At 44.0% G+C, this 13,248-nt stretch overlaps 1 long non-coding RNA gene across 2 annotated transcripts in view; it reads right to left on the bottom strand.

Annotated features, from left to right (window-relative positions):
• LOC111862550 overlaps positions 1 to 13,248 on the bottom strand; it is an 82,250-nt gene that overhangs the window by 5,678 nt on the left and 63,324 nt on the right. The window lies entirely within an intron of this gene.

The following is a 13,248-nucleotide window of genomic DNA, read 5'->3' on the forward strand; positions in this document are numbered from 1 at the left end:
TATGTAAACGAGCAGGGCTTTCGATGACCATATAGAAAGAACTCATCAGCATCGGGTTCGGTCTCAGAACGTTACAGCGAGGCGCGCCGTTTGTATGTATGTGTCCCTCACCACTTCAATTTTCTTTTCATTTCAACTTCTGTTTAGTTGCTCTGGACTTTATGCCGCAGAAGACCATCTGAATGCCCTACTTCTAATTCCTACACTCTGTAATACAAGCTTAGGGAACTCTTGAATGACGCTAACATCACTTTATGTAGAATACTGAAGTGAATTGTGGTTGTATAATTTTGGAAAATATTGTAGCACGTAGACCCGTTGATATTTAGTGACTCTGTAAACAACTCCCGTTGTTAGGCAACAGATTATTAACACACGCCAATGGACTTGCTGGAAAGTAATATTTTCAGCACGGTACTCGCTGATGGCTGCGCACGCAACAGTGGATACAGCAACAGAGGAACGGTGTTTTCTGTGCTGTCCATGTCTAGATGTTACAAGCAGGACAATTAATGAAGCGAGTGCAGTTGGTTGGTGAATTAGAGGACTACTGCCGTTCAGTTATTGTGAGAAGCTGGTAGCTGAGGCACAGAGACATTTCGGTAACCCAGAGGAAGAGGAACGTCCGCCGTTGGAAGCCGCTACCGAACAACAGCTAGTGAAGATGTGACTGTGTGATAGTGGTTCCTAAAGTGTAGACACGAGTTGTACAAGTATAAGAGTTCAATAAATGCATTTACCAAACCAAACCCTGTCTATAGTGACCCTACCAGACGTCACAATATGCAGCTTTTGTTAAGGTATCGTAATTGTGTTCTGGGATGTAAAATAACAAACAGCAGTGCGAGAATGTGTTTTAGCTTCCTGTTCGATGTTGATGCCTTCAACATCAGAGTACCCTGATGAAAGTGTAAGCAACATGCCATTCCGACAATTTGTACCTTTCTACGAGAGGTCACATCCCAGAAGACAGTGTTCATATTCACCGCCATGAGAACTTGAAATCCAGGTTGGGGTAGTCTTGAATCTGACACAGTAAAATGTGGTTATGAGTTCCTTGGAACTCGGGCCTGAGAATGACTGCGCTGGCCATGCCAGACACAATTGTAAGCAACAGACCCATCTCGGCAGAGAGAATGTTACGTAAGGTCTATAACCGCATGTGTTCAGTTGAAAAATAATTTTCAGTTGTGAGCATCAAGGGGCTTGTCTCCAAGATTAACTGATCGGCGGTAAACCACCAGTCGTAAATTAGCTCTGACTCTGACAGTACAGTTGGAGTGAGTAGTAGAGTTGCACATCTCCCAGAGACGTAAGGCAGTAAAATATGGTCATGAGTCTCGTAACCAAGAATGACTGTTCTGGCGAGGGCCAGCAGAGTTTGCCAGATAGTTCCGTTAATTAGTGGAATGAGTTTGATGATGAGTCAGCTAGAGTGCTGTAGCAGTTCGGTCCTTGTGAACTGTTGCTTTTAGAAATTGGTAGCTGAGGCATGGGGATGGTTCGGGAACCCAAAGGGAACATCCAACGTTCAAAGTCGTTACCAGGCAAAGAATGGTGAAAAAACAGCAGACTAAGAAGACTTAGTATGTGCTGTAGATGTCTACATAGTGTGTGAATTAGGGATAGCGCTATAATTAATTTTAGTTACGATCTCAAAGTGTTCAATAAATCCAATTAGCAATCCAAACCCCGTCTATAGTCACTCATGTGTGACACTATACACCACCAAGAGAACCTCAATTTATTTCTTTCGTCACTTCCACTTGAGCCAAACAATATTGGGGCCCCTTCCTATGGGGAAGAGAGAGAAACGGGGGGGTGGGTGTGGAGGGGCGAAACAAGCCGACGGCCCAGTACATCAGTCTCAAGCACGAGAGTTATCCAGAATCTGAGACATGTCTACCAGCCTGGGTGTTCATGTACGAATTTGTTTATTAAATTAGATAGTATATCGTGTGAACTGTTATAGACAAGGGCCACGGAATTCTTATTTTTGGTTAATTTTGATTTTAATTTTTTCGAAAGGGAAATTGTGGTCCTCTAGGGGAAATGGTTTAAGTTTGATTAGTTTAAATATGGAAGGGTGTGTGAGGAACAGGAGACCATAAAGTAAGTAAATTTGTTCCTGTGCTTAACTATTTAAGCACTACACCATGAAGACGTATGGGGGAGTGGATGTATAGATCCGCATTTTCTTGGTCTTGGCACTAGCTACAGGTGAGTGGTCAGCTTCACGCCCCAGCGAAAGAGCCCCCGATACCTATTGAATAGGTTGGGTGAACCTCAGAGCCGGTCTGGACGATGCAGAGAAAGGAAAATTCTTGACCCTACCAGGACTCGAACTCCGGCCCCTCGGTCGTCCAGCCAGTCGCTATACCGACTACGCTACCCATGCTCCTGCAAGGATACCATAACAAAAACAAAACTGTTCAGAACCGCTGCACTGCTTCAGGCAAGTAATGCGTCTACCTATCATTTTATTTTTAACTGTTCTTCCATACAATATCCCAGACCGAAGGGTCGCACTTTTCAACCGTCTCCCTTTCAATGTACGAATGAACCCTCAGCATCTGATAGAAGTGTTGTATGGGAGGAATACGGAACAGAAGAGTGTTGAGGAGGGTGGTATAAAAACAGGCCACCGACGGTTCGCAACCCATAAAGCACTAATTAGATCTGTGAAGACTTATGCTCACTCCGCCCGGAAATTTGCGGCAGGTACCTATGTAATGAAATTGCACCGCCTGCAAACCAAGGTTCTCCGCAACAATGGCAATTTCCCAAGGCGCACACGGCTTTCAACCTTTCGTATGTATAGTGTGACATGTTGCACTATACGTGACGGCCTTCCCTCCCACCGCCAGCCGTGACACCCCGAGCGGAGCCGAAGTTAGCCGAGTGTCGGCATACTGGTCGCATGCAACGCGAGTCAACAGCGGTGACGTCACCAAGGGATACCACGGTTGCTAGGCAGCAGTAAACAACTCCGGACAGCGTTGCTACCAACACGGCACCACACAACAATGGTGCCTATTACGTGGCTGTTTTCTTTTTTCTGTAATCTCAGGTCTATGAACTGGACTATCAGTGTCACTGCTGCTGCTTTCAGAACGATTATGACATCTTTCTGCGCTTCCGTTCTCGTTCAAAGAGGCTGTCTGTACTGTCGCTGTTGCTCTCAGAGCCTTCTGTTCGGGTAACCGATTTCTTCCTTTTTTCTGTAATCGCAGGTCTAGGAACTGGGCGATCAGTATCACTGCTGCTGCTTTCAGAACGATTATGACATATTTCTGCGCTTCCGTTCTCGTTCAAAGAGGCTGTCTGTACTGTCGCTGTTGCTCTCAGAGCCTTCTGTTCGGGTAGCCGATTTCTTCCTTTTTTCTGTAATCGCAGGTCTAGGAACTGGGCGATCAGTATCACTGCTGCTGCTTTCAGAACGATTATGACTTATCTTTCTGTGTTTCTCGTCTCGTTCAAAGAGGCTGTCTGTACTGTCGCTGTTGCTCTCAGAGCCTTCTGTTCGGGTAGCCGATTTCTTCCTTTTTTCTGTAATCGCAGGTCTAGGAACTGGGCGATCAGTATCACTGCTGCTGCTTTCAGAACGATTATGACTTATCTTTCTGTGTTTCTCGTCTCGTTCAAAGAGGCTGTCTGTACTGTCGCTGTTGCTCTCAGAGCCTTCTGTTCGGGTAGCCGATTTCTTCCTTTTTTCTGTAATCGCAGGTCTAGGAACTGGGCGATCAGTATCACTGCTGCTGCTTTCAGAACGATTATGACTTATCTTTCTGTGTTTCTCGTCTCGTTCAAAGAGGCTGTCTGTACTGTCGCTGTTGCTCTCAGAGCCTTCTGTTCGGGTAGCCGATTTCTTCCTTTTTTCTGTAATCGCAGGTCTAGGAACTGGGCGATCAGTATCACTGCTGCTGCTTTCAGAACGATTATGACTTATCTTTCTGTGTTTCTGGTCTCGTTCAAAGAGGCTGTCTGTACTGTCGCTGTTGCTCTCAGAGCCTTCTGTTCGGATAGCCGATTTCTTCCTTTTTTCTATAATCGCAGGTCTAGGAACTGGGCGATCAGTATCACTGCTGCTGCTTTCAGAACGATTATGACTTATCTTTCTGCGCAAAATTGTGTAGGCGACAAGCAGAAGTCATACAAAATCATGAGAATGAGCATATTCGCGGCATAGGACAAGGCGAAGCCAGACATAGGGAATATAGACGTTTAAACTTGGCAGTGGCCAAACTTACGACCGTACAAGTCACTACACTGCCGTTGTAGCAGGAGCTGCTGAAGATACGAGTAGATGATATGCTGTTTTCAACCTAGGCTGAAAGAGGCCTTGTAAATATTGTATATACATACCGTATTTACGCATGTATAGGCCGCACATTTTTGCCAAAAATTCAAGAGGAAAACTGGGGTGCGGCTTATATTCGAAATATTCGAAATCACACTTCATTTAAAAAAATTATATTCGTAATTAGTATAATAATTTCTACTCCTGAAATAATATTCCAAGAAAATTATTTTTCTATAATTTCTGTCTGAAAATTGTGCTGCGGCCTGTACACGCACGCGGCCTACACATGCGTAAATACGGTATATAATTTATTCTACCATGTATTGTATAACTGTAAATAGAATATACATATTGGTAATTGACGGACTTGCTGCTGACTATGACTAACAAATGGCAGAACCGTCATCTCGTTAGAGGAGGCACCCGATATCGACAAAATCATAACTGTCTAGCAGTAACTACAATCTGGGGCTCGACATCAAGACGGACTTAATGAGTGACTGTTGGCCCTAACGAAACTCTGATTCACAACCTCTTCTGCTGCTAAACTTTGTCTGAAACACCTTTAATGGTGAGCCACACCTTCATGGGGCAAACTACCGGAAGAGAAATCTCCGGTATGGTGTTTTTGGTTCGCAATGTATGCTGAAAATAGAATGTAGTAACTTGGTAGTGATGTAACTACATACGTCATTATCCGATAATGAGGTAACATCAAAGATATGTCAGGTACATTACGTACTAGACCGTTACATCAGCTTGACCTTCCAGCTCTGAGGTGAAATGAATAGAAGATGAAATGTGCAGACGATACTCCGAGAACCTCCCGAGAGTGGCAAAGGTAAAGTTACCCCTATAACAGGCCATGGAGGCCCATAGGGTTGTGAGATGTTGAGGCTCCCACATTTTCTAGGAAGTTGGACCATAGATGGCGGTGAGGTTGTCAGCCTTACCCACCGGCCGCTCTTTACCCCACAGGAAGATTCTTGGTACTCATTTATGTTAGAGACTGAGTCGACCCCAGGGCCATAGTGCGGCTGCAAGGTTTGGGTCAATTGGAAAATCAAATGACGTCATCGGGACCGAGACGAAACTACATTCCTCTTCTTTTCATCTTCAGCTATCGAGCAAGTTACTTAAAGTGATAACGCTACTGGCTTTACTCGGGTGATGACCTGTTCGAACCTCAGCCAGGACACCTGACACATTGAGGGGTTCATGGCAAGGGCCATTCCACTTCGCTTTCACTGATCATCTTATCATATGGGGCTACATAGCCTGAGCTACTGACAGTGTCGTTAAATAACAATTTAATCATCTGCCGCATCTCCCTCGATTTTAACCCACTTTTCTCGTTTTGAAAAAATAAAGCGGTGCTTATGTTTGTCCCCCCCCCCTTCAACAATGTTGCTAGGAAACGGTTTGATGAACACACTCCTGCTGCAATGAGCGCACACTCAGCAATAGAAGAACTGATAAACGCGGTGTTTTCTGTGCAGTCCGTGTCGTATCAAATACACGTATTATACTATATATGTAGTGAAAGGTAAGCTGGCGATTTTGTTACTTGGGCGCTGTGTGAGTGGGAGTTCACTCGTTAGAAATTGCGGTGCAATAAATTTGTCGCGTACCCCAAGAGACCAACCGTTCCTCTCGTCGGAGAGGAGACGCTGCTTTCAAACACAGAAACGATCTTGGAACGAAAAAGAAATTGGTAATAGGTACCCATAGGGCCCGAAGCCTAGAATGACTGTGCTGGCGAGGTCCGACGTCAATTTACTGGCCGTGACTCGACTAGGCGACAGTTCTTCCTAGAACGTCTTGCTCTTCGTATTTACCGTCGTCTTTCTCCTTTTCTTTATGTTCTTTGTCCTCAATGAGGAAGTTAGCTCAAGCGTTAACGCTTCTTGCTTCTATTCGGAAGGTATCTGGTTCGAATCTGGACCAGGATGTCCAAAATCCTGAGATTTTAGTGCTTTTCCTGCAGGCAAATGCCAGGATAGTTTCTTAATTTAGGTCACAACCGCTTCCTTCCGCACCCTTTCCATATTATTCACGCTAATCCAGTCATTCGGCACCCTTAGTTACTCATATATCTGCCCTTCTAAGTAACCACATTAGCAAGAGCTTTCCATTGGTTCCTATCCTGAACCAGAAGAATCCAATCCACGCCTTTAAATTCTGCTTAATCTAAAAATGACTAGCCGAAAATTAGTTATAATATTTCGCGACAAGCATTGTTCTTTATTTCTTTAATGAACCGATTACTTTCTGATTAGACCTTCTCTGTGATTCTCGATTCATCGAGTTAAAATCTCAATACCGACATGAAAGAGACAATTGTGGGGAAAACCCGTACACAGTGTCATTACTTGAACTTGGCAACAGGGCACGTAATGGAATTGAATTCGATGACAGCAGAAGTAAACGAGGTACTTACGTTAGGGGGTGACTCGAGTAATTTCAGAAGTTATCACCATGTTGTCCGCCCAGGTAGCGCTGCTAACGTTGCAAGTACCGTATTTACGCATGTATAGGCCGCACATTTTTTGCCAAAAATTCAAGAGGAAAACTGGGGTGCGGCTTATATTCGAAATATTCGAAATCACACTTCATTTAAAAAAAATTATATTCATAAATAGTAATACAGGGTGTTCTACTCCTGAAATAATATTCCAAGAAAATTATTTTTTCTATATAATTTCTGTCTGAATATTGTGCTGCGGCCTATACACGCACGCGGCCTATACATGCGTAAATACGGTACTTATGAAGAAGCGTGTGACACAAATTTTCGACAAAAATACAAACACGTATTAATGGAAGATACGTTTTCTGTGCGGTCCGTGCCAGAGCTATATAATAAGGACTAGTAGAACATTGAGGAGGTAACAAGACAAATACGAGAGACATGATCTGCTTTGCAAAGCCTGGACTGACAGAGGACTTGTATATAGTGTAAAAGGAAGAATTTCCAGTAACATGCCATATGTGCAATACATATACTCGACAAAGGCGAATACTCTTCATAAGAGACATGCCTATCCTCTAGGCAGAGAGAATGTTACATAAGGACTATAACCGCAAGGGTTCAGTTGCAAATAGAGAAAAATCTCTGGTCATGATCCTCAAGGGTTTTGGCGCCAAGGCGAACTGATTGGCGGTAAACCGCCAGTCGTAAAGGGACTCTGACTCTGACTCTGGTTGAGTCAGTTGACAGTTGAAGTTGTGTGAAGTGAGAAGTTGGTAGCTGAAGCCGCGGAGAGTTCGAGAATCAAAAGGAAGAGAAACGTCCACCGTTGAAGCCGCTACCAAGCAACGGTTAGTGAAGGCTGAGAAGACTTTCTGTGTGCTGTAGTTACAGTTATCTTTGGAGTGCGTAACTCGGTGAGACCGTCGTAGTTATTTGTAATTACGAGCGTAGGTGCCAAAAAAGTCCGATTACTAATCCAACCTCTGTCCATAATCAATCACGTCACTATATTTACAATTAATTTGTGGGGGCCAATATACTTGTACTTCAGTCTCCTCTAATATGGTATTAACAGAAGTGGGGGAGGGGGAATTCGCTACAAAAATTCTGCCAAGTGAGAGTCAAGATGGTGATGCGCAGCGCCTAATTGTCTGTTTTGAAGAATCCCATGTCCGTGGGCGTGGGCGTTAGTAGAAGAACCTACGGAATTACACATAAAAACAAAAACCTAACTTTTTCTTAACTGGACCAAAGGCTCAAACTTCTCTAAAGTAAATCAAAAGCCTGAGCTTTTCGATTTGTTATTGAAGACAAAATATAAGGCTTGGCTTTGGGCCTTGATTTTATAAATAAACTTGTGAAGTTGGCAGCACTAACGTGCCGGACAACATGGTGGCACATTTTAATGCTCCTAGGGTCACTCATTAATACGTGAATACCGTAAACGAAATAATAAATAGCATATAACTCAGAGCCAGTCCTACAGCCGCCTGCAAACCTGTTTGAACAGGGCGCCACGCCCGGAACTTCCCAAACTTCCCTCAAACCAAAACTTGTCGGCTCGAACAAATAGCCGCCACACCCCGCATATAATTAATACGCGCGCAGGGCATGCGCAGTCGCTGCAGCATGAAACAGCTACCGAGTTACAGCATGATATATCTTTGTTTCAAACAACTTAACTCGCTAATTGACTAACAGGAAGGAATTTTATCCTACGGGTTGATTGAGGAATTCAAGCACCTTCTAACAGGCCCACTGATGGGGTGCCTAACTTCAAAACTTGGCTGACTAGTCAGATAACAAAGAAACTAACCACCTGGCATTGAGCAGATTGTAAAACAGTGTTAATAACTAACCAGCTTACTGAGGTGACAGCTTGAGGTTCAGGTGACTGGTGATTAATGAATTAGAAAGGATTTGAAAGAAGCGGTTGTGGCCTCATAGAGACGATATCCTGCCATTTGCCCGAGGGACTGAGGAGAATCACGAAAAGCCCTGGTCAGGATAGCCGGAGTCCCGATGAAGATTTGAACCGAGCTCTCACAAATAAAAGTCTCAGAGCGTTACCGCTACGCCACCCTCTTCAATACTATGACTACTAAGGTAAAATTAAACAAGAAGTTCTGGGAAGAACTAATGATCTAATTTCCTTTGATACGACACGGACGGCATATAAAACGAAGGAATTAAGAGGCGGCTGTCCAGACAGCAAGGTGATCTCATAAGCTACCTAACAAATATAAGAGGGAGGAGATACACAGACAGCAAGGTGATCTCATAAACCTCCTTCCATTTTTTCAAAGTAAAGAAAGTCGGCTAAAAAGTGGGACAGTATCACCGAAGTTCTGAAGTAGTTTAGCACCACGCATGTGTGACACTCGGCCACTTTACCCATGAGGAAACGTAGAAGGCTGGGGAGTTTTATTGTCGTTCTGGATTCTGTGCAGAAGGGGAAACTTTCTTTGTCCTGCCAGGTGCTGAACAAACTTGTTAATTTTACTGGCAGATCAACTAAGGAACTGACTGACTTACGAAGAAACTGTTCATTGGCTGACAGAAATCCGAATAACTTTCTAATTGACTTACTCACTGTCTGAGGCCGCACCGTAGCTCAGGCGGTTATTCGGTGGCTTCTCACCCTGACGGTTCGGGTTCGATCCCAGGCCAAGTCATGTGGGATTTATGGTGGACAAAGTGACGCTGGGGCATATTTTGTCCGAGTACATCGGTCTCCCCAGTCAGTTCTCATTCCACCGACTGCTCCACAATCATGATCTCATCCAGGACTTGTAAAATAGGCCAGTTAGTGGCCGACGTACCAAGTGGACTCAGTCTTACCCCACCTCAAGAAGAAAACTCACTGTCTGCCTGAAAAATATGTCCCGCTGGACACTGCCTCATACGAGTCGTGAGTGGACAACTTGCTGAACAAGGCTATCAGTGAATCAAAAAGCTGTCTGTGGACCGTGGCAAATATGCTTTTGCGAAGGTTGCCCTTAAAAAATCGTTGAATGCACACACCTCAGAGACATACATCTGGTGCCTCCTCTAGGACCCCCATGGCAGGAACACACACTGTGCCACAACAACTGAACCCAGTCTTCACTTACGCGTCCTTCAGCTTCTTCACAAGAGCCAGAGCAGTTGCGTTTCTTCAGTTTCTTTGTAGTGGGAGTTGTAAGACCATAGGATATGTTCTTTTTCCCCTTCATGTCATCTTCTTTCATTTTGTTTTTAAACTAAAAAAATAAAATGCTATCATCAGCTTCGGCATCTTCCGGTTTCCTTTCACTTCATGAGTTCCCCCTGGAAGAGGGAACACATTCGAGGGTGACAGAATTTGCCTATTCTGTAACATAATTTGAAATCTGGTTACACCCTTCAGTCTCCTTGGAGAGGGTTGCAGGGGTCTAGTTGATTCTCCGTGATAGAAATTTCAAAATTCTCATCTGTGAAAACAGGTTGAAGGCACGAACCCCGGTCCTCTGGGAAGATTTTTGTTTTCGATTCTTGCAATTCTTTCACATTAAAAGTGGATGATACAGGAAATTTTCTTGTGAGAAATCGTGTCTTCTCGTCTGCTGCATAAAAACATAAATATTAGTATATAAAACTATAATTTTGCCCATTATTCTGTGTGGGTGTGAAACTTAGTCTCTGACATTAAGGGAGAAATATAGACTGAGGATGTTTGAGAGCAGGGTGCTGAGGAGAATATTTAGACCGAAGAGAGATGAAGTGACAGGAGGTTGGAGAAAACTGCATACTGAGGAGCTTCATAACTTTTACTCTTCTCCAAATATAATTAGAATGATCAAGTCAAGGAGGATGAGATGGCCAAGGCATGTAGCATGAATGGAGGAGAGAAGAGATGCATATAGGATATTGGTGGGAAAACCAGAAGGAAAGAAACCACTAGGAAGATCAAGACGTAAGGGAGTGAATAATATTAAAATGGATCTTAAAGAGATAGGCTGGAGTGGTATGGACTATATCGATCTGGTTCAGGATAGAGGCCAGTGAAGGGCTCTTGTGAACACGGTAATGAACCTTCGGGTTCCATAAAATGCTGGGAACTTCTTGAGTATATGCACAATTGGCGGCTCTTCGCGAGTGACTGAGCTCGATGAAGTTAGTTTAAACAAATAAGGTAATTGAGTTAAGGTAAAATTGTCCCTGTGCTTAACTAATTAAACACTGAGCCATGAAGGCGTATGGGGCAGTGGATATATAGATCCACATTTTCTTGACGTCAACACTAGCTGGAGGTTAGTGATCAGCTTCACTCCCCGGCCGCTTTACCTCCGGGGAAAGAGCCCCCAGTACCCATTGGATAGGAGGTAGGGTGAACCACAGAGGCTGTCTGGACGTTGTGGAGATTTAAGCAAGTTCATTTGCTAATAAAAAATATCGATTTCTCCTATTTTCACTCAGAACTTAATAAAAAGCAAAATAAAACCAATGGTGTTCTGGTTTAATGGACAGCGGCAATATGACACGATTTGGAGTGTTCTAGGTCATCTTATGAGAAAAGCTAAAGGAACCAAATGAATAAGCATTCGGTTGTCTTTACGGATGGAGGCAATAAACATAATATTCAGTCATGTACAAGCCTTGTCAGCATCAACTGACTACGACAACGAGACATCCTGTGAGCGAACAGCTGTTCAGACGACCCAGAATGGAGATAGCAAGGAACACGCAAAACTCCTCGAGCACACAGCATTCTAAAACTGCTCAGACTAGCACAGATACCATTGATATGTCACTGATACTACCGTGCTCACAGCAATTGAGCGCTGATGAAATCTGGTGGACATTCTTACAACTGAAGATAGCATCATCTGGGATGTGGCGCCGTGAAAACCTCAAATCCTACATCCTTACAACTGCTTTCAGAAGAAAAAAAAAAGTGTTATCCACCTGACGTTATTTTCCCCCTCTACGTTATAATAAATTATATTATTTCAGCAAAGTAACTATAAATTAATTCACCTATTTGTTTTCTTCTTTGTGGGTTCTTCTACAACGCTGTAAGTATTTTTGCTGTACAGCATCGAATGGTGGAAAAATCCATGAACTGCGAAGTATGTGGGAGGAAACGGTTCTGACATATTCGAGGTACTATCCTGGCGTTTCTCTGAAGGGACTTATGAAAAACACGAAAATGTCAGCTAGGTTAGCCCATGTTCCTACCCATTTCGTAATGAGCATTTCCCGAACAGCTGTCTGGGGCTTTACAGTTCATATGAATTTATGAATCGTGTAGACAAGTGGCAGGACTCCTTAGATGGGGGATCTGTCTCTCCCTACAAACAACACCACAAACATAAGCACTTCTCTTTCCGTACACATGTTCTGCATTACGTGCCTATGCCTTACGTAACCTACATACGTTGGCGTTACAGTACAAAGTAGAAGGTAAGGTAAAGCTGTCCCTGTAACAGGCCGTGGAGGCCCATAGAGTTGTGAGACGTCGAGGCTCCCACATTTTCTAGACAATCGGCTCACAGATGGCGGTGAGGCTGTCAGCCTTACGCGCTGGCCGCCCTTTACCCCCCGAGGAAGCTTCTTGGTACTCATTTCTGTTAGAGGCTGAGTCGATCCCAGGGCCATAGTGCGGTTGGAAGAAGTAGGTCAATTGAAAAATCCAATGACCTCACCGAGAATCGAACCCGCTACCTTCCGGCTTGTAGTATGGTGCCTCAACCAACTACGCTACCGCGTGCCCACACGAAATCTAGGTGTGTGTTTATTTTAGAGATTCTTACACTGGTATGGACCTGTATATGTCTGTCTGAGCAACTGACGGCGTCTTTAAATAAGCCATAAGTATTGGTGTAAAGGTAAAGTTGTCCCTGAGTTTAATTAGTTAAGCGCTATGCCATGAATACATATGGGAGAGTGGAGGTATAGTTTTACCGTTTTTCACATCGGCACTAGACGCAGTTATCAGTTTCACGCCCCAGCTGCTTTACTCAGGGTGAAGTCGCCCTCGATGCCCATTAAATAAGAGCTTGGTACTCCCCAGAGCCGGTCTGCAGTCTGTGGAGAGGAGAAAAATCTTGTCCTGCCGGAAATCGAACCCGGGCCGTCCAGCACGTAATAAGTAAGAATGTAATCCCAAAAATACAAGTTCCGGTGCCCTCAGTTCCGAGTTGAAATAAATGGCATTAAATATGATATGAGGCTGCTTTAAGTTCACCTGCCTTATGCTTCAAAATCTAGAACTCAGCGCTGGACGGTCCACAAAACACAAGAAAAGCACCACATGAAAGAGAGAGGGCCAAGAATTACAAATGTTAGGGCTATAATTCTTGTAATATTTAAAATACATGGCAGGGAGACGCCTCGGCAATGAAAAGAGGACAGGCGTGTAACCCTGGTCTCTCCTAACTCGACTCACAGCCCTCCCCGCCAGCACATAATTAAATATCTTATCTGAAGATTGCAGTCTTGTGGGATGTAA

This window comes from Cryptotermes secundus, unplaced genomic scaffold (assembly GCF_002891405.2).
Source record: "Cryptotermes secundus unplaced genomic scaffold, Csec_1.0 scaffold1293, whole genome shotgun sequence".
NCBI lineage: Eukaryota > Metazoa > Arthropoda > Insecta > Blattodea > Kalotermitidae > Cryptotermes > Cryptotermes secundus.